We start from the raw sequence: 21,011 nt of genomic DNA on the forward strand, positions 1-21,011 counted from the left end.
GATGCTGCACTGGCTGGTGGAGATAGTGAAGTTCTTGGGACTACCACCAGTGATATGGTGGATGCTGACACCTGTAGCCTGCCCAGGTGCCATTGCCCATATTGCTCTCAATAATCAGGAGTCCATTCCCATTCAATGAAGTCTGAGACCAGCCTGTCCCTCCTGGAGCAGCGAGTCATGGCTGCACTCGGTGTAGGAGAGGCTGCCAGCGGCATAATGGGAGAAGCTGTTCTTCCCAGATTTCTCCTTTCATCAGCATTAAAAGGATGGGCGGGGTACAAATTATAAAATTATTATTTAAAAATTATGATGGTGATGGTTCGTTGCAGGGGTTGGCAAGCTTAGCGAACAATGGGCCGGTCCACGATCTGTCCATCAGAAGATGGGCCGGAGCGTGTGCACACGCACGCTCTTCCGGGTTGGAGGAGCACCCGTGAGCATGCGCACAGGCGCCATCAACCTGGAAGTCGGTCCCCACACTGTGCTGGTAAGAGTAGGGCATGGGGCGTGGCAGGGGTTGCCATGGGCCGGATAGATGAGCCCCATGGGCCACTACTGGCCCATGGGCCCTAGGTTGTCGACCCCTGGTTTATTGTTTTAATGTTGCACACAGATTAGAGGGGTTTCCTTAAAGAAAAAAAAATGCACTTTATTTATGCTTTCAATAAATAGATAGATAAATAATATTCTATGCATTTGATTAAGTGGACTCCGCTTCACAAAAGATTATGCCATAAAAAAATTCTTATGCTTTCAGGTGCCACAAGACGTTTCGTTGTCACAGCCCCTCTCTTGAAATGTATTTCTGTTCTTTAAAAGCTTTATCTTGGCCTGGTTGTGCATTATTATTATTATTATTTTTTTAAAAAAACATAGTCTGTCTACGAATGACAAGTGGCTAGATCAGGACAGGGGTGCAGCTTGAATAAAATATTGTGGGGGCCCAGGTAGGCCCCAGTCTGCATAATCAATCACATGATGCAGTGCAGACACACCATTTGAATGGCAATGCCCATCAATTTGTGGAGCAGCCTCCTTAAATATTTTATCATGGGGCCCCCTAGGAGTTGGCTCCTATGGATCAGGTGATCCCAGACTTCATTCATGTGGTTTGTGGCAAGTTTGTGGGTTTGCGGTTAAAGACAGGCAATGACACAACCACCACATTAAATATTTATATTTCAAGTTGTCTTTTTATTGCTTCTTTTATTTCAACAGAATTCAAATTGCAATCAAATATGAATGAAGTGTGTAGACATGCACACACACAGATTAACAATCATGTAGGGTGGGATTCACCCAACACACCGCAACAGCAGAAGCCCTAAACAAGAACTTCCACCTGTGCAATAAGGCTTTGCCTCCTCTCTTTGCCGCACATACCCCCCACACCACCTGCAATTGGTTCGGGGAGAGGGAGTCAGGAGAACCCCAAGAACAGCACACGGGAGGAGGGGAAAAGAGATTGTTCCATCCAGCAAGCTGCAATGCTCGTGCAGGAAGAATGTCTGTAATAGCGTGACAGTGAATCCCACCACAAATATGCAGCTCAGTGCATTACAATTGCTGAAACAGGCAGGAAAAAACCCTAAGTAAATAAATAAATAAGTAGTAGTCTGTTAAGACCTGTCCAGCAAGTGGTCCATGGGAGGAGGGAGAGTTTGGGAAGCAGGTGTGGCATTTGGACTTTGTTCCTGCAAACCCAGCCAGCGACTAGATAAGTGTTGTTTTTCAATCAGCTGTGTCCGGGCAGAACGATGGAGGTGGAGACGCTCCTTCAGGTTACTGGACCGAGGCCGTTTAGGGCTTTAAAGGTCAGCACCAACACTTTGAATTGTGCTTGGAAACGTACTGGGAGCCAATGTAGGTCTTTCAAGACCGGTGTTATATGGTCTCAGCGGATGTGGTACCAATGGGGGCTATACAATGACAACATTACTTCTACACCAGTGTGGTGTAGTGGTTAAGAGCGGTAGTCTTGTAATCTGGGGAACTGGGTTTGAGTCTCCGCTCCTCCACATGCAGCTGCTGGGTGACCTTGGGCTAGTCACACTTCTGTGAAGTCTCTCAGCCCCACTCACCTCACAGAGTGTTTGTTGTGGGGGAGGAAGGGAAAGGAGAATGTTAGCCGCTTTGAGACTCCTTAAAGGGAGTGAAAGGCGGGATATCAAATCCAAACTCTTCTTCTTCTTCTTCTTCTTTATGTAGATAGAAATATATGCATTAGTTTCCATAGGTCTACTCTGTATTTTTCCCATGTAAAAAATCCTTACTGAAAAACACAATTTCCACTTGCCCTACAGGCAAGTAGACAGAAGTGTTTTCAGAAATGGCTCTAAGGGCTCCTTTATATGCTGCTTGTTTATACTTGACTACATACAAAATAAACATGAATTGCATCAAATACGATTGGAGAATGAGAGCATGGGATGTGTCTGTGAGAGAGAAGAACATAAAAATGCAAGGTTGAGTGAAACTGGAGTGGAGGAATGTTCAGCAGGTGCTACAAAAAATGGTTGTAGCAATATCCTCAATGTGAAACCCTACTTCAAGATTAACTATGGCTGTGTACATATAACCATTTACTCTGGCTCCAGTGGGCTCCCACCAATGGTGTTTGAAGCCATTTGCACATGATACTAGCCCCAATCCATGTGTAACCTGTAGAAATACTCGTCTGATGTGCTTTCTTCTCAAACCAGCTGCTATCCCATTTGAAAACAGCAGTTACCAGGAAGCAGATATGCTAATGTGACTTGAAAATGACCTCACTGCACATTAAGCTGCTAATGTGTATTTTCACCTTTACTTTCTGAATTTAAAACCCTTAAACTAATAGATTGCCCTTTTGCATTATAAACAAGGCAATAAGGAAACTAGAGCTCAAGTTCTGTTTATTATGAACAATACTTGAACTTTACCACTCTCATCCTGTGGCAGTGCTGGATTTATGTATAAGATAAACAACCAATAGCTTAGGGCCCCACTCACTCTAGAAAAAAATTAAAGGAAAAAACCTGGATGTACATTTCCAAAATATAAGATAAAAAACAAATAAGATAAAACCTACATACAGCAATAGTGTTTTGTGTTGTGTAGGCTCCTATGATGTAAGTAAGGAGCCCGGCCTGCTAGCCTGCTCCCTAAAATATCACTGGTTTGCTCATTTCTATATACAGTGGTACCTTGGTTCTCAAACTTCACCCATTCCGGATTTCAGCTCTCAACAATTACTGTACTTGGAAAAAATACTTATTTTGTTTTGTGCAAATGGCTTAGATACCTATTAGGTCCATAAATTATCATATTCAACACAAAAAAACAGCAACAATTTGTTGTCGACAAAGGACAGCGGGACATCTAAGGAGCCCCATTACCTTCAGTAGCTTAAAGGTAAAGGTACCCCTGCCCGTACGGGCCAGTCTTGACAGACTCTAGGGTTGTGCGCTCATCTCATTCTAGAGGCCGGGAGCCAGTGCTGTCCGCAGACACTTCCGGGTCACGTGGCCAGCGTGACGAAGCTGCTCTGGCGAACCAGCACCAGAGCAGCACACGGAAACGCCGTTTACCTTCCCGCTATACAGCGATACCTATTTATCTACTTGCACTTAAGGGTGCTTTCGAACTGCTAGGTGGGCAGGAGCTGGGACCGAATGACGGGAGCTCACCCCGCCGCGGGGATTCGAACCCCTGACCATGCGATCGGCAAGTCCTAGGTGCTGAGGTTTTACCCACAGCACCACCGCGTCCCTCCCTTCAGTAGCTTAGGGCCTCATCAAACCTAAATCTGGCCCTGGGCACAGAGGTTGTTCCTCATTGGCCAGCTCCTACACTTTATTCTGTTTAATAAATTGAGGGACTGCACACCATGAAACTCCATTGCAAAGCGAACAGAAAGTTATATTAATCCACACACACTGGGGGCCTCCTTTTGTGCTGCATTTCAAGGCACAGGGCTGCTCTTTAAAGCTTCATATCCAATGACTTTTTATTTATTTTTTACTTTTTTGCCCTGGTGGATGCTTTCCCCACAAAAATCCACTTTATACCACTGACTTGGAGCAAACAGTAATATGCGGAAAACCTGAATTGCCATTTGTTCTAATTCAGTGTTAAAGAGGTTTTTCTGGTGTAAATGGCAAGCCCACTCCCCCTCACACACAATAAAGGAAGTACAGTACTTGGATAAGCGCTGAGTGTTATGTATGCCAGGGGGTTCTTTGTTTCAGTGTAATACTTTTTGAACCTCCTGAGTTCCTTTTGTTTAGCTTGCTGCAAAGCTCCAAAGTTAGTTTCTTTTTCCACTTTCTTATGTAGCAATAAAGGACAGTTGTGTTTGAGGGGCCTGCTTCCTCACGTTTCTTTCCCAAAACAACACTGAAGGGGAGTTTAAGATTGTTAAATATGTAAAAGAGCCTTAGCATTTAAAAAACAAACAAATGAGAAATAGTTTAGCAGAGTCTGTAATCCTGAGTGTGTGTTAACAGCGGTAGCGGCAGTTCGGGGCAGTTTAGCCCTCCGTCCCACTATTCGTTTCACTAAAAATCCTAATCAGATAAAAGACAAGCCTGTCAGGCTACACTTTCTAGATTGTCCCTCAGTTGTCCATTTCTATTAAAGACACCCTTTTGATCATTCCATCTTCACATTTCTGCTTGCCAGTGATGCACCCCAGACACTGTTATGGAGCCTTCTCCTGACTCCTCAAAGTGGATTTGAAGGAAGCAAGGGGTAATGGAGGAGGAGGAGAGTTGGGAAAGTCCTGTTACGCCAGCCATAACCCTTGCACAAGATTCTGCTAGCATGATGGGTTACTTGCATGTGGACGTACTTTTTCTAATCCAGCTATAACCCTTCTTCCACCTTAGCCTGTGTTCACACTCTCGTTTACCATGCACTCACTGCATTTCCACTGCTCGGTTTTTAATCCTTGTTCAAACAGCCAAAACACAGGCGTATTCTGTAGTTGGTTGTGAAATACTACTATTGGAATTGTTGTTTCTCAAACCAGCTTCACTCTGACTGGAGTCCTGAAGCAATCCTGATTCGTCTCTAGCCAAGATGTGAACACTTTTGAATAGCACAAAGACATTCACACCCTGTCAAGGCTGCCTGGTGTGTATGTGAACAGAAACAAATTGAAGTCACACTGATGCGAACAGTTGTGCAGAAAGAGCTGTGAAACACACTGAAGGAAAAACAACTTCCTGTCACCTTTGTTTTCTGTTTTTTGTGTTTTTTCTCCTGTCTCAGGAAATCTGACTAGAGGAAAATATACTACTACCACTACTACTACTAATGTTGTTGTTGTTTAGTCATTTAGTCATGTCCGACTCTTCGTGACCCCATGGACCAGAGCACGTCAGGCACTCCTGTCTTCCACTGCCTCCCGCAGTTTGGTCAAACTCATGCTGGTACCTTCGAGAACACTATCCAACCATCTCGTCCTCTGTTGTCCCCTTCTCCTTGTGCCCTCCAACTTTCCGAACATCAGGGTCTTTTCCAGGGAGTCTTCTCTTCTCATCAGGTGGCCAAAGTATTGGAGTCTCAGCTTCAGGATCTGTCCTTAAAGTAAGCACCCAGGGCTGATTTCCTTCAGAATGGAGAGGTTTGATCTTCTTGCAGTCCATGGGACTCTCAAGAGTCTCCTCCAGCACCATAATTCAAAAGCACCAATTCTTCGGCGATCAGCCTTCTTTATGGTCCAGCTCTCACTTCCATACATCACTACTGGGAAAACCATAGCTTTTACTATACGGACCTTCGTTGGCAAGGTGATGTCTCTGCTTTTTAAGATGCTGTCTAGGTTTGTCATTGCTTTTCTCCCAAGAAGCAGGCGTCTTTTAATTTTGTGGCTGCTGTCACCATCTGCAGTGATCATGGAGCCGAAGAAAATAAAATCTCTCACTGCCTCCATTTCTTCCCCTTGTATTTGCCAGGAGGTGATTGGACCAGTGGCCATGATCTTAGGTTTTTTGATGTTGAGCTTCAAATCATATTTTGCGCTCTCCTCTTTCACCCTCATTAATAATTTATTATTTATATCCCGCCCATCTGGCCAAGTTTCCCCAGTCACTCTGGAAGGCTCCCAACAGAATTAATGATAATAATAATTAAAAAGCATCAGACATTAAAAAGTTCCCTAAACAGGGCTGCCTTCAGTTGTCTTCTAAAAGTCAGATAGTTTTTTTATTTCCTTGACATCTGATGGAAGGGCATTCCCCAGGGCCAGTGGCGTAGCGTGGGGGGTGCAGGGGGGGCCGGCCGCACCGGGCGCAACATCTGGGGGTTAGGGTTAGGGATAGGGTTAGGGGGCGCAAATCCAGGGTTAGGGGGCGCAAATTACTTGCCTTGCCCCAGGTGCTGACAACCCACGCTACGCCACTGCCCAGGGCAGGTGCCACTACCAAGAAGGCCCTCTGCCTGGTTCCTGTAACCTCAGGCCCCTGGCGCTGGACCTCAGTGTCCAGGCTGAAGGATGTGGGTGGAGATTCTTTCAGGTGAACTGGGCCAAGGCATAGCAGTCCAATCTCTCTGTAGGTTTGGGCAGGGAAATGCAGTTGGGACACACTGGAAGAAGTAATGTCCAAGGGCTGTTGGAATTCATGTTAGAGATGCCCATCCTTTCCCTATTGCTTGCCATTCTCTTTCAAGAACACAAGTTCTTTACCCTTTGCTTTTTTCTGCCTCTGTTAATCAATGATTGATATATATTGTTATAGATATTGTTAATCAATGATATATAATATTGTTGCATACCATCCCAGTTTCTCTCCACAGCTTCCACTTGTGCAAATAGGACAGAGACTCTCAAGATTTTGCCACAGATCTGCAGGAGTTTTGCAGGGCCATTGACTAACAATCCATTTTAGAGCCAGTGTGGTGTAGTGGTTAAGAGTGGTAGACTCGTAATCTGGTGAACCAGGTTCGCTTCCCTGCTCCTCCACATGCAGCTGCTGGGTGACCTTGGGCTAGTCACACTTCTTTGAAGTCTCTCAGCCTCACTCACCTCACAGAGTGTTTGTTGTGGGGGAGGAAGGGAAAGGAGAATGTTAGCCGCTTTGAGAAACTCCTTCGGGTAGTGATAAAGCGGGATATCAAATCCAAACTTCTTCAATCCATTTTGACAGGCTATGCTACTTGCAGTAGGCAATAGGTATGTAAAAGCCATAGCAGTAGGCAGTAGGTATATGAAAGTTTGTTTGCATTCTACATTTCCAACAAACTAGAGTGACAACCTCCTTTTGTATTGCCACAGGCAGGACATACAGCCAAAACCTCAGGATTAGTTTCCTTTATTAGTGTATCTGGTCCCACTGCAAAAGTCAATCAATTATCTCACCTGTGCTTATCCAAATATAATACGCCCATGATTCATGTGTGGAGCCTGACTTCTAGTCGGTCACAGTCTGCACTTATGAAAAGGTTAACAACTTTTAATTTATATACAAGTTGTGAGCCACCTCCTAAAAAACCCTGGTAAAAAAATGCAAGTGTAAACAGTTTTAGAAGAAACCATTTTCATTTCTTTTACTTTTAAAAATATTTTTAATATAATATTTTTTATTAAAATAATTCAACATTAATACATTTATACATACACATTACGAATATACAAACAAACATAATAAAAGCCACCAAATACATTTAATCTTCTCTCTTGGTGTTTCCCAGCCTGCACATCCTGAACCACAGGTGGATCGTGAAACTAGTGCAAGTGGGTTATGATCTGCATAAGTAAACTGAAAATAACTATGCATTGCTTTTAATTTATAGTTATGTCCAAACTGAACTGCAGCCAGTTAGCAGCCTCCCCCCAGCCCTGCCCATGCGGCAGTTGTTGGAGCCTACGATGCAAACTTTCTTGCCACCCACCAGGGCTGAATATTAGCAGCAGCTCTTCTTGAAAGGAAATTCAAGACAGCAGGATTTCCACCTTGGAAGACAGTCAGAAAAATGCAACTGCAAAAGAGAGGCAGAAAAATGGAAATGTAATGACAATTGCTTACCCAAAACATCCACTAGATGACCCCATTGCTGCACAGAATTGGAAGCACATTTTACACTACAAATGAAGGTTTGAACCATTCACAAATGGCACACCTGAATCTGTATACTACTAAATTATTCATATTAAACACTGTTTTGATGCATTTAGCTGGTGCTATTAGGAATTATCACAGGGAAACAGTGACATCTGTTCAGCAATAGTGTTAGTAAGCACCCAGCAATATTGTTGACCACCCTAGTGATAATTCGATGAGTATCAACCATAAAGATTCAGTGACCTGGACACTAAGAAAACCCTCTTCTGGGAGAACATTGGAAAAACATTAAACTAATGAGCTAAATTATCGGGATTAAATTTTACTTGCTCATAAATAACTACGATCACAAGTGAGCAGTGAGGGAACCAAATCTGCTGCCAGTGCCAGCTTATTCAGGGTGGTAAAAACAAAAAGGGACTGCAGAGAGCTTCGGAAAGATCTCTCCAAAATCGGTGAATAGGTAATAAAATGGCAAATGTGGCTCACTATAGCTGTGTACACCCTATACCTTTAAAGCACATTTGAAGCACACTCTTCCTCTCAGAGAATTCTGGTCAATGTAGTTTGCGAAGCATTGCTGGGAATTGCAACTCCGTGAGGAGTAAAATACACATGCATTCAAAAGTGAGCGAACTGTTTACCACTGTGCATCCTTTTCTTCTCCATGTCGTTTGCAGTAGACAGCACTACCCCTTTAAGAATAAGGATTCTTGTGGGGAATCATTGTCAACACTGGCCTAAAATCCAGGTCATATCCCACTGTAAAAGCGATAACCCTGTGCAAAAGCTGGCAGGAAATGAAGCGCCAAAAGAGTTGCATCCTGTCTCTCATTGGATTGATCTGAACAGCAAAAATAATGAGCATGTTTTGGTGTGTTTTGCTTGTTTATTTGCATCTTTGACTCTCAGATGGGGAGCTGGCCAGAAATATATTTTAGAGTATCTCCTCCTCCTCCCCACACCAGCTCCTGCTCCTATTTGCTTTTCTCTCTTTAAAACAGCAGCAGTGAACTCAGCTTGCTAAAGCTTACTGGTAAGCAGAACACTTAAGTGCATTGGCTTGGGTGAGGGGTGGACAGCACAGCCCTTTAATGCAGGGGTCAGCAACCTAAGGCCCATGGGCCACAAGCAGCCCATGGGGGTCATTTAACTGGCCCATGGAACCCTGCTGCCCGCTCAGGGACCCCCACCACCATCTCGGTCAGCTAAACCAGCATGGAGCAGAGCACGGACCACCTTCCGTGACACTGACCAGCTTCCCATTGGCTGCAGGAAGCTGGCCAGAAATATACTGGAAGCTCCTGCAGCCAATGGGAAGCTGCACACCCTTCCTCCATGCTGGAAGGAGCACCAGAAATAGCATTTCTGCATGCGTATGTGCATGTGCACGCGCACACTCCGGCCCACCGCAGCGTTTACAGGATTGTGAACCGGCCCAAGCCACAAAAACTTTGCCGACCCCTGCTTTAATGCAGCCTTTCAAGTCAGTGTATTCCAAGCATGGGGGCAACAAGTCTGGTCCAAAACTACAAGTGCCCAGTAGTGGGAGCACAGGCAGTTGCCTTTTATGTCAGACCATTGAGCTCTTATGTCAGACCATTGAGCTCTACACTGACCACAAGCAGCTCTCCGGGGTCCCAAGCAGAGGTCTCTCCTAGCCCGACCTGGAAATGCTGAGGGTTGAATCTGGCACTTCCTGCTTGCATAACACATGCTCTATACAGCATTTATGGCCTGTCCCTTACAATGGGGTAGATTTAAATCTAACACATTCAGTGCATAGTGCTTGGGGAAAACTGTCTAGACAGGAATGATGAAATGTGCTTCTCAGACCATTGTCTGCTGTGAAGCTTAGATAAAAGTTTGGTTCTTTTATTCTCGCCAGATCTATGCAGGATGCAAATTGTACAGTATTATTCTACTTTAAAAGCAAATAGCTTGGGGGCTTTCTAAGGGGAAAAAATGTACAGAGGTGGCCTTGATAGGCGCTAGTTTAAGTCTTACTTTAAGAAATAACTTTAAGAAGTGTCTGAGCATTTTCAGAGTGTATTTCCCTTACTACTGAATAACCGCAGTCATATTCCACACATCTGGGAGTAGGGGACAAGGATGTTTGGGTTAGAATATATGGCACCTGGCCAGACCTGAACTCCAGCACCTATTTTTAGAAGATGATCCCCACTAATCTCTTATTTTTTTCCTTCCTTCCTTCCTTTTTGCATACATATGAGCTTTATGCAAGAAAAAGTAGAATGTTCACCGAAACAATAATAATTGCCTGCCTGAAGCCATTAAAAAAACAAAAAACCAATTAAGGCTTCCTTGAATCCTAAAGTAATTAAGCAGATAAAGCTCATTTTAATGGGCTCTGCCCTCATTAAAACAAAAACAAAATGTACCTGTTTAGCCAACTATGACCGCTTCTCTGATTGTAGGAAACAGAACCATCAGAGCACACATTGCTTGGTCCTTAAAATGTCAAAGCAGACTTAGCCATTCAGTGATTTCCATGTATTGGATGTGTATGCAGAATGAGTTGCCTCTAAAGACAGGATGGACACTGGGAGCCCATGGGAAGGGAGTTAGCCTTCACAGGAAAATTCTCCTCTTGCAAATTTCTCTGCCCAGATTAATGGCATTATACTCATTTGTGAAAGTCAGAGCTAGCCCAACCCAGCAAGCAGTATACATACAGTTGCCTGGAGCTACAGAATCACAGGGGCTGCAAGCTAATCATGAAATAATTCAGAGGAATACAATCAGCACCCCAGATTCTTGGGACAACATGGTCAAATGTATTGTGCACCCTCTATCCCTCTCTTATACACACACCCATCCACACATCCAAGAAACAAGACTAGCCGTTATTAGCTTTCATTTCGTGGGCAAAACAGGCTTGTTTTAGCAGCAAATATAGTAACTTGCTTATCATGGGAGGCTTAAGAAGAACATCAGTCAGCAGTTCCAGCCAAATGTACCTTTTCCCATCAAGAACAGAACAGCAACATGTAACTTTGAGCTCCCTCCAGATATCTTTTTATCGTGCATTCATCATGAGTTGTGCTCGTGATGCTATTGGGATGGTCATACACAGGTGCTTTCAACACCTTTTGAATCTGCAAATGTTTCAAAGCACTTATAGTGCTTTGACTGTAATTGTTGAGTTTTTCATAGTTTCCTGCAACAAATGTTGCTGTGCCTGTTTTACTCTCTCTTTTAATGCACTATAGTTTGAACGCTTTAGCAATGTGTCAAAATGCACCTGCTTCTTTGTGACACAGTCACAGCCCCGTGCTTTCTGATGATGCCAGAAAATATCATCCCTGTGGATTGTGTGTGTGTGTGTGTGAATGAAAATGAAAATGAGCAAACAGAGGCTGAACTTGAAAACAAAGTGTGAAAATGGAAGAACTGTGGTATAGCACAAGTACTGGTAACTTTTGCTGGTGGGGTGGGAGCAGGTTAAATGTGTGCTGTTCCTTAAATAGAAACACTTGCAAAATAACAGATAGGCTAAGGACTTAAATATGTGAAATTACAAAACAATATGTTTAAAGTTAAGATGAAAAGAGACAAAGTTGTTAAGGAGTAAGTTAATTTTATGAGAAACTGTTCTGGAAAACTGTTACAATGATATATATAATGAAATTCAGTCAAGGGAATTTGAGGAAGTCATTTAACTATGATATTAATACTGTATTGGACTAAGTTTAGTTATGATGTTTGTTTGTTTGTTTGTTTGTTTGTTTGTTTGTTTTAAAATGTGGAAAATCAATAAAAAAATTAGGGGGAAATGTGTGCTGTTCCACCACTCCTATATACCGGTACTTCTAGTTGTTGCTGGATGTGGCCATTCCTGTGGGTTACCCCCCACAAACAAGCATGGTTTAGCCCAACCACAACAGCCTAAACATAAAAAACTTTAAAAGTGTTTGAATGGAAGTGTGGTGGCATGGCAGCGTAGCACAACTAACTTGCAGTTGGGATGAAAGGGGGGATTGGGGATGGTGGGAATGCAGACAACAGAATGGGCAGAGTTAAAGCGTAGATGCAGTAATGCAGGAACATTGGGGACGCATTGCAGGACAACTGATAAGGCAGGACGATGTGTAGAGGCTCCAGTATAACTTCAAATGCACTATTAATGCAGCAGTGACAACCACAATAAAACAGCAGACCTGATGGGCTGTAAATCCAGAGCCACTTAGTAACTAAACAATATAATGTTACTATCCACAAAATCACCCATGCCAGGACGCCTGTTATCCTCAAAACAGTGGCGTAGCGTGGAGGTGCGGGGGGGCTGGCCGCACCGGGCGCAACATCTGGGGGTTAGGGTTAGGGGGCGCAAATCCACGGGTTAGGGGGCGCAAATCCATGGGTTAGGGGGCGCAAATTACTTGCCTTGCCCTGGGTGCTGACAACCCACGCTACGCCACTGCCTCAAAATCAGTATATGTTTCGCTAGTTCTGCTTTTATTTTGTTTCTATTTTGAAAGCTTTCCCCTGTACCTTTATCGTCTTTGTAATGTCTTCCTTGTATGTCTCCGAATCCCCAGGCCATTACAGCGTCTCTGTGATAGCTTTCTTGCATCTTTTCCTATTTATTTTCAGTATTAAATAGAATTGTCGTTGACCTTCGGGGCTCACAACTGGCTAAATCAGAAAATGCTTTATGATCCAGCAAAGGGGAGCTAATTGTAACCACTGGAGGATTTAAAGTTCAGTGTAAGGATTACTTATCGCAATCAAATAATAATTAATGGAAAGCTAAGCATATAAGTACTGAACAGCATATAAAGATAGGAACAGATTGTTTTCTTGTACTTAGCCTTACAAGAGAATATCAGTGACAGCTTAGCATCCTTGACAGAAATTCTGCGTAGCACTTAACCATTTAGTGTGTGGAAAGATAAAGAACCACGTTCCCTTGTTTTATTAAGCTCTGATTTAACTTTAACCAGGAACAACTAAATAAGTGAGCTCCACATAAAAAGCTCCAAGTGTAAAAATATGAAGCGACTATCCGTCTGTCCAGCCCAGTATTGTTTACTGAGTGCAGAGTCTCCTCTGGTTTGTGGCAACTCCCTAGGGAGGGATTGTTTTTAATTGAAAATGCCAAGGATTGAACGAGGAAATATCTGTAAGCAAAGGATATGCTCTGTTGTTGAGGTGCAGCCTCATCTGTAATCAGCTCTTGCCTCTGTATTTGCAGAACGCTTCTCTAGCGACCAAGTTCTGAATGAATGGCACCCCTCCTCTCTCAGTGTACAGAGATGAAACAGAAACGGTGTGGGCTTGAGAGAGAGAGAAGAGGGGAGGAGACAGCTGCAAAAAAACCCCCAACCTTCTCAAAGTATAGATGCTTATAGGAAAACGGATGGGCACAGAAGAGGGTGGCTCCCTCTGCCTCAGTGCTGCCAATGGCAGGCCAAGTAGGATGGTAGCAACCTCAATCCCTAGGGAACAAAGGGAAAGGTTGCTAGGGTAAACGAAGGAGCGGTAGTGCTTCCTGTGTTGATGGTACCAGCCAAGTAGAAGAAAGGGACTGAGACTTAAATGCAAGAAGTTAAGAGAAGCCCTTTGGAGAGTCCTGTCATGAACTGGATTCCTGAGTTCCGAGACCAATGGGTTCACCAGGTCTACTCTTGAGGCATCTAATCATAGCCTGCATTTTACTTAGGCTTATATTTTTGATCAGGGCCTGCATTTTAAAAAGAGCTTAAAGATTTTCAAATGTTTCATGCCAGGCAGAAGACCAGCTGCCTAAGTACTTTGGCAAGATGTTTATCCTCCTGGACAAGGGGGCCCCCTGATTTATAGCAGAAAACAATTCTCAAAGTCGTAAAAAGGGAATTACAGGCTGAGAGCCAAGGTTACACTGACCCTACATATTACAGAATATTAAAAAAGGCTGAGAAAACATAATTAAGACTTGGTAAATAGTAAAATAAAACCATGTGCCTCCCATTAAACTTGAGCCATATTTTCCTAAGGTTAAAAGGCCAAGAGCAAATGGCTGGAGAAGGGAGTGTAAACAGAAGAAGAGGTTTTCTTCCTATTTTTATTTTGAGACTGTAAAATGTTCCTTCCTTTTTTACTTTGAGAAGGTTTATTCTTCTAAAAGGCTATCTGTGATAATGTATGAAATATATTAGCTTAAATGTAATTATGCAAAGGATTTAGAAACCAAGAAATGTTAAATCCTTATGCTAGATTCTTATTTCATATAGTTGGAAGAGACCACAGGGGCCATCAGCCCAGCCCCCCTTGCCAAGCAGGAAACATCATTAGAGCACACATATGGTTGTCAGGCCTTTGTTTAAAGACCTCCAAAAGAAGGAGATCTTTCAATGTTGATGTGAACTCAAGATAAGATAAAAATTTAAAACTATTAAACCATCTGTTTTGGAGCGCAATAGGGCAAGGAGGGCAAGAGGTGAGCTGGTAATTAAGGTTTCTTGTTGAGACAAATGTAAGATATATGACTACTTATTTGTCATTTATAGATAGAAGAATATATAGCTTTTTGTTTCCCATAAAAGGCAAAAGGAAATGGGTGTATCTTTTGTGATTGGTTCTAGCAAACAGCCAATAGGAATTTCAACCAGGCTGATTGGACAGAGGCAGCCACAGGAGGAGCAAGGGGGCTGGATTAAGGAAATATAAGTGCTGGCCATAATGGCAGGAGGCCAGGCCAGAGCTTGGTAACCATATACCACTGTGCCTCTCATTTATTTGTCTGACAAATAAATTATTATTTTAATTTCTCTATTGCTGCGTTGAATATTTCATTCCAGCTAAGCGTTAACCACAAGCAGGGTGCTACACTCTGGAGCAAGAGTGGCCTGGTCTTCTGAGAAACCTCAAGGGGGTGGGTTTGAGGGGAACCCACTTTGAATAATAATAATAATAATAATAATAATAATAATAATAATAATAAATAATAATAATTTATTTATACCCCGCCCATCTGGCTGGGTTTCCCCAGCCACTCTGGGCGGCTTCCAGCAAAACACTAAAATACAATAACCTATTAAACATTAAAAGCTTCCTTAAACAGGGCTGCCTTCAGATGTCTTCTAAAAGTTTGGTAGTTATTTTTCTCTTTGACATCTGGTGGGAGGGCGTTCCACAGGGCGGGTGCCACTACCAAGAAGGCCCTCTGCCTGGTTCCCTGTAACTTGGCTTCTCGCAGCGAGGGAACCGCCAGAAGGCCCTCGGCGCTGGACCTAAGTGTCCGGGCAGAATGATGGAGGTGGAGACGCTTCTTCAGGTACACTGTATGCTCAAGAATCAAAAGTTTTGTTTCTTTGTAGGAAATGTATACTTTTGTGTGTTCTGGCTTGTACTGGTATAATGGTCAACCTGCTAAGCATTATGAATTGCTAAGCAGTCTCATAATAAAGTACTGTACTTGTTATTACTGTATTCTCTTGTTATTAGCTTTAATGCTTTACCTTTTAAATTTATTTAATATTCTAGTTTATTTTATGCCATTTAGGAATCCATAGGGTGTCTGTTTTTTCATTGAAAGTCTTTCTGTTTCGGAATCCAAATTAGCAGGCTGATAATTCTCACCATTTGTTCTTTGCAAGAAACTTTCCAGAGTTGCAAGTACCTTTTTCTGCTTAGCAGTCACCTAATGTCTGTTCATTAAAAGAAATTAATGTCCAGGATCATCATTAACACCACACTTCTTGAAAGCCAGAGTTCCTGGGCGATGTTGGAAAAGCTGAAGTAAAAGGGCCTTTTCACATACATGAACAATAAGCCCTGGAGTTTTATTGTACACACTCCTCTATTATTAATATAATGTCAGCTTTGCACCAGAAGTTCATTCTGAATTTATATCTGGCCCTTGGTAAAATAAATTGGCTACAAGTGCAGCCTGTAAAGCCAGGAAGTTTCCAGTCTGCCCTTTCTGCCCTTTTATCAGCTGATCAATAGATAAACCCGAACACTGGCAGGCATGGCAGGCATTTTGACCGCCACTGATATTGTTAAAGAAACCCATGGATAGTCCATTCTTAAGCCAAGAAAAGAACACAACAGATAATTAACATTACCCTAGAGCAGGGGTTGTCAACCTGGCCCCTACTGCTCACTAGTGGGCGTTTCAGGATTCTAGGTGGGCGGTAGGGGGTTCTACAGCACAAGCTGAATCCTCCTTCCATTTAGCACTGGTGGGCGGTAAGGAAATTTTACCATCAAGAAAGATGTGTTAGTGGGCAGTAGGTATAAAAAGGTTGACTACCCCTGCCCTAGAGGGACAAAACTCTAAATCACTGGCATGATGTAAAACCTTCTCATAAAATAAGTCTATAATCCACAGAGGAGTTAAGTTGAATTTAAGAGTAGAGATGTTAGAGAATTCTGTCAAAATGGGAAACAGAAACTGCATCAGTTTGGTGTTCATCGGCACACAGGAACAGAAATCAAGCGAGTGAATGTGATCGATATTCACTGTCATCATTCTCCCCGCCCCCAATTATTGATGATATCCCGCCCACCCCCATTGTAATGGATTGTATGGAATTGTGTAACAGTAATGTAACCAATTACATTATTAACTTTGTGAGTCGCGTAACATTCTTACCACGGAAACCAAACTGCAGCAGCACAGAAACAACACTGCATATGGTGGGTACGAGGTGGAGCAGAAAATGGTGCCTTTTTGCATTCCTAGTTCAGCCCTGATGGCTTGGGGATCTCTATTAGAACTATAAAATAGTCGGTCTTTGCAGCAGCTTAAAGACTAAATTTGCAATCCTGCACACACTTATGTGGGAGTGTGCACCACTGAACACAGTGTGACTTCCTTCTGAGTAAATGTGCAAAGGGCTCAGGCGGGAGCACCGTTTTATTGTAAGAACATGAACTTTCATAGGTTGTGTCAGATAATGAAATGTATTTAACAACAAGTATGCATGACCAATTGTTTGAATCTTAAAAGTGTCTTGGTGAAATGTCCATCTTAAAATGATATACCTTTGTTCCATCATGTTTTATAATGAGAAAATTATCTACAGTTGCTGTTGGGAGTGAGATTGCATTTCACCCCATTGGATGTATTCCTGTCATTTTATATCTGGGAGCTTACAGGTTTGCCAGACAGAAAAGGTTTTTGTTTCTTTCTTTGTTTGTTTGTTTTGAGAATGCTTGCAAAAACTTGCCTTTTTCTTTCTATCTTTCTTTAGACTTTTTTGTCAATTAAAATAGCAATTCTCTGTTATCTAGGACTCATATCCATGGTTGTATGTGTTTTGTCTGAGCATTAATGCTGCAATTTGGGGGGGCAAGACTTGGGATGCAAAAGAACTTTTAGAAATTTTAAATGGAGCCATGACCCAAAACCAGCCCCTGAATCATTTGCTCTTCATTTTTTGGCAGCAGAAACCTTCAGAAATAAATAAAAACACAGTGAACTCCTTCAGAGCAGAATTTCAGCTTACTGCATCTGTACGCAGTGTTGAGAAGAAATTGAAAGGAGCCTGTCCAACTGGGTACATATGGGAATAATCTGGTGCTGTGATGGAAAGCAAAATCTCATCAAATTACAAGAAATTCTATCTTGGCTTTGATCATTTTTACAGTGTGGGGAAGCTATTTTCTGTTACCTGTTTTTTAAAAAAACAAAAACAGAGACAATACATTATTTTCACAGAACAGCTTGCCAATTTTGTACCTCTCTATTTCAGTCTTTGATCTTTTTCAGATCTTAATGTTGAATAATTGGCATAACCATTATCAATATCCTTCAATAAAGTGCAATTAAGAAACCGAGCCTCTTCCAAGCCTTAGAAAACAAGGCCCACGATGCTGTTCAAAGCAATCTTAGGCATGAATGTCTATACAGAAGTAAATTCCATTGAGTTAAATGGAACTTACACCCAGGGAAATGCAAATATGATTGGTCTTGAGCTCAATGGGGCTTACTTTTGAGTAGACATATACAGGATTGTGCTGCTTGTCCCATTGATCTCATTGGCAGAGATGTAAGCATATGCTCAACTCACCTAATGAAAAGTGCTTTCCTTTGGCTAAATTTTGCTGCACGCTTCTTGGAGAAGCCTTTCCCTTCATTAATTCTCTACAGAAGGAAAACCTGATAAATATGCTGTAAATGCTGGGCATAGACAAGGAAGAAATGCAAAGGAAAGGAACTGAAGGACTAACAGTGTGCCTGTTCCCAAGTAATTTAGATAGATAGCAGTAAGAATGCAACCCAAACCCTTATGGTAGAGCACAAAATTAGTTAGTATAGCAATGTTATACCATTGTTGTTACCAGCACTGTTTACTGGAGTGACCCTGGGATGAAGGATGCCTTCCATCAATGGGACAATGTCAACTCCAAGCCAAGAAGTACTATAATTATATTCACCCCAGTTCTCTGAGTGGTGAGAAGTTCCAGGGCTACTTACCCAGATTTAGTTTCCTTTGGAAAGAGGTCACCGGGTACTTATGGTTTATAGTGTTTTTGCTAGTTATAAATATGCTGTCCAGGGCTGATGAGAGTTGCAGTCCTAAAGCTCAGGTTGGCAACCCGACTACAGTACTGTGATGGAACATCAACAGATAATGAGACTGAGCCTTCTATGGATATTAATTGCCCAGATGACCATGTCTGGCAAAACTCTTGCACATCTGTAGCCCAATCTGGTGTGCTGAAAGATCAGTCCAGTTTTGGAAGTTTTGGAAGACTCCAAGATGTACTTTGACATGGAGGGAGAATACCACATGGACAGCAGAACCATTTTGCTCATAGGTCATGTGCAGGCACAATTCATCCCATCTATCCTGTTTGTAGTCACCGATTCAAGGAGCATGCTTGTCCAATGTAATGTAGAAAAAAACAGACAATGAAATGTATTTAACAACAAGCATGTAAGATCAATTATATGAATACACAAACCTGCATATTTTCCTATATACAGTTCCTTATCTGGGACCCAGGAAGCTCCCTTATCCCAAGTAAAATCATTGTTCCATCTAGTTATAAACCACTGAGAGGTTTTCTTACAATCAAGTGGTTTTGGGTCGCAGGAAGTCAAAGACCTGTTACTACTTTTGCTGTATTGTCCCTATCTCTAGCATAGGAGCCAACTCCTAGGGGCCAAGGAGTTTTTGCCCCCCCAATAAAATATTTGAGGTGCCCCCCCCAAGTTGATGGCCATTGCCATTCAAATGGTGCCCACACACCGTGTCATGTGATTGATTACACTGGACAACAATTTTTTACTTTTTGAATGTTGTCTAGATTTCTACAACTGATTTAGGGTATTTTTGCACTGCTGAATCAGGAAATGGCATCCGTTTCTCTCCATCAGGTCAGGTTTACTGTAAACTGAATGGTGGGCATTGATAAAGGTAAGTACACGTAAATTGCATGTTGCTTCACCATTTTTCAAACTTTAGGGCTTGAACTTCCATTTCTTGGAACTCCTGGAATGCTCAGCGGCAGGGAGGTCTCTCTTCAGAGTCCAACAGTAGTCAGCCATCATGACTGCATCCCAGCGACCCTGATACCTGGTCTCCATCTCTTCCATGTCCTGATGGAATCTCTCCCCCTGCTCGTCACTCATTGAACCCAGGTTCTCAGGAAACCGGTCCATATGTGAAAATAGGTAGTGCATCTTGACGCTCATGTTGCAGCCCAGGTTTCTGAAAGCAGTCAGCATGTTGTTGACAAGTTCTGCGTAGTTTCTGGCCTTATTGTTGCCAAGAAAGTTCTTCACAACCAGAACAAATGCCTTCCACGCTTCCAGTTCCACTTCGTTCATTGAGTTTCCGAACTCTGGATCTCTGATGAGCTGACGGATCTGAGGACCGTCAAAGATACCAGCTTTCAATGTCTCCATGGTCAATCCTGGAAAAGCCTGGCACAAGTAAGTGAAGCAGTCACCATCCTTGTCCAGGGCCTTGGTGAACTGCTTGACTAAGCCGAGCTTGATGTGCAGTGGTGGGAAGCGTATTCTGTCTCTGTCCACCAGAGGGTCGTTGATGATGTTCCTTTCTCTGCAAGGCACCAATTCCTCCCACACAGGCCAGTCCTTCTTCGTGTAATGCTGAGCACAGTCCCTACTATCCCACATGCACAGAAAACATGGGTACTTGGTGTCAGGAAGTTCTCCGAAGATAGGCACTGGAATTTCATCACAATGAGCTACAGGACGACGTGCTGATTGAAGATCAGGATACTTCGTGGGGTGGCTGCCGCATTAACTTAGTTTTGATCCCCCAACTTTATGCTTTGCCGCACCAATTTATGGAAGATTTCGAGGTTTTATGACTTCAAACTGATCCCTTTTCGACATAATCACCCAGAACTATCGGACCTGAATACTTCTTGTCATTAAAATAATCATTTCCAATCAAAACAATTATTTGACATGGCATTTTACCCCCACCAACTTCTTCTAAAATGCTCCACACAAGCGTACATGTGAACAAAAACGTAAAAAAAATGACATGTGGCCATAGCTCAAAAACTTGACCTGATTGAGAAAAACCAATGTGATTTTTTGATTCAGCACAACAGATTCATCCTAAATCAACTGAAAAAACGCAGACAACAAATTTGTTGTTGACCAGTGTTATGCAGGGCAGTGCTTTCTCCCCCCCCCTCTTATTTTATTAAAGTTGGCACCACTGATCTCCAGCATCCTACAGCTACCCAGTCAGCATGAAAGGGGAACTTTTTAGCAACTGAGAAGAAATCTTCTCTCCCTATGTTCAGAGTGAAAGGAGTCAAGTCAGCCACTGAAGATTGGCTTCTAGGGTCACCCTGGAGAAGGCATGCGAGAAGAACACCGAGGAGTTATTCTATATGCTTAAAAGCTAAGCATTTGGAAGCACCGAAAACACAAGGTGTCTCAGTTTCAAGTGAATGGTGTGCGAGTTCTGTGACATACAATGGGGACTTAAGCAAAACACAACTTAAGTCACTCTGAAAGAAGAT

Source organism: Podarcis cretensis (assembly GCF_951804945.1).
Source record: "Podarcis cretensis genome assembly, chromosome: 2".
Taxonomy (NCBI): Eukaryota; Metazoa; Chordata; class Lepidosauria; order Squamata; family Lacertidae; genus Podarcis; species Podarcis cretensis.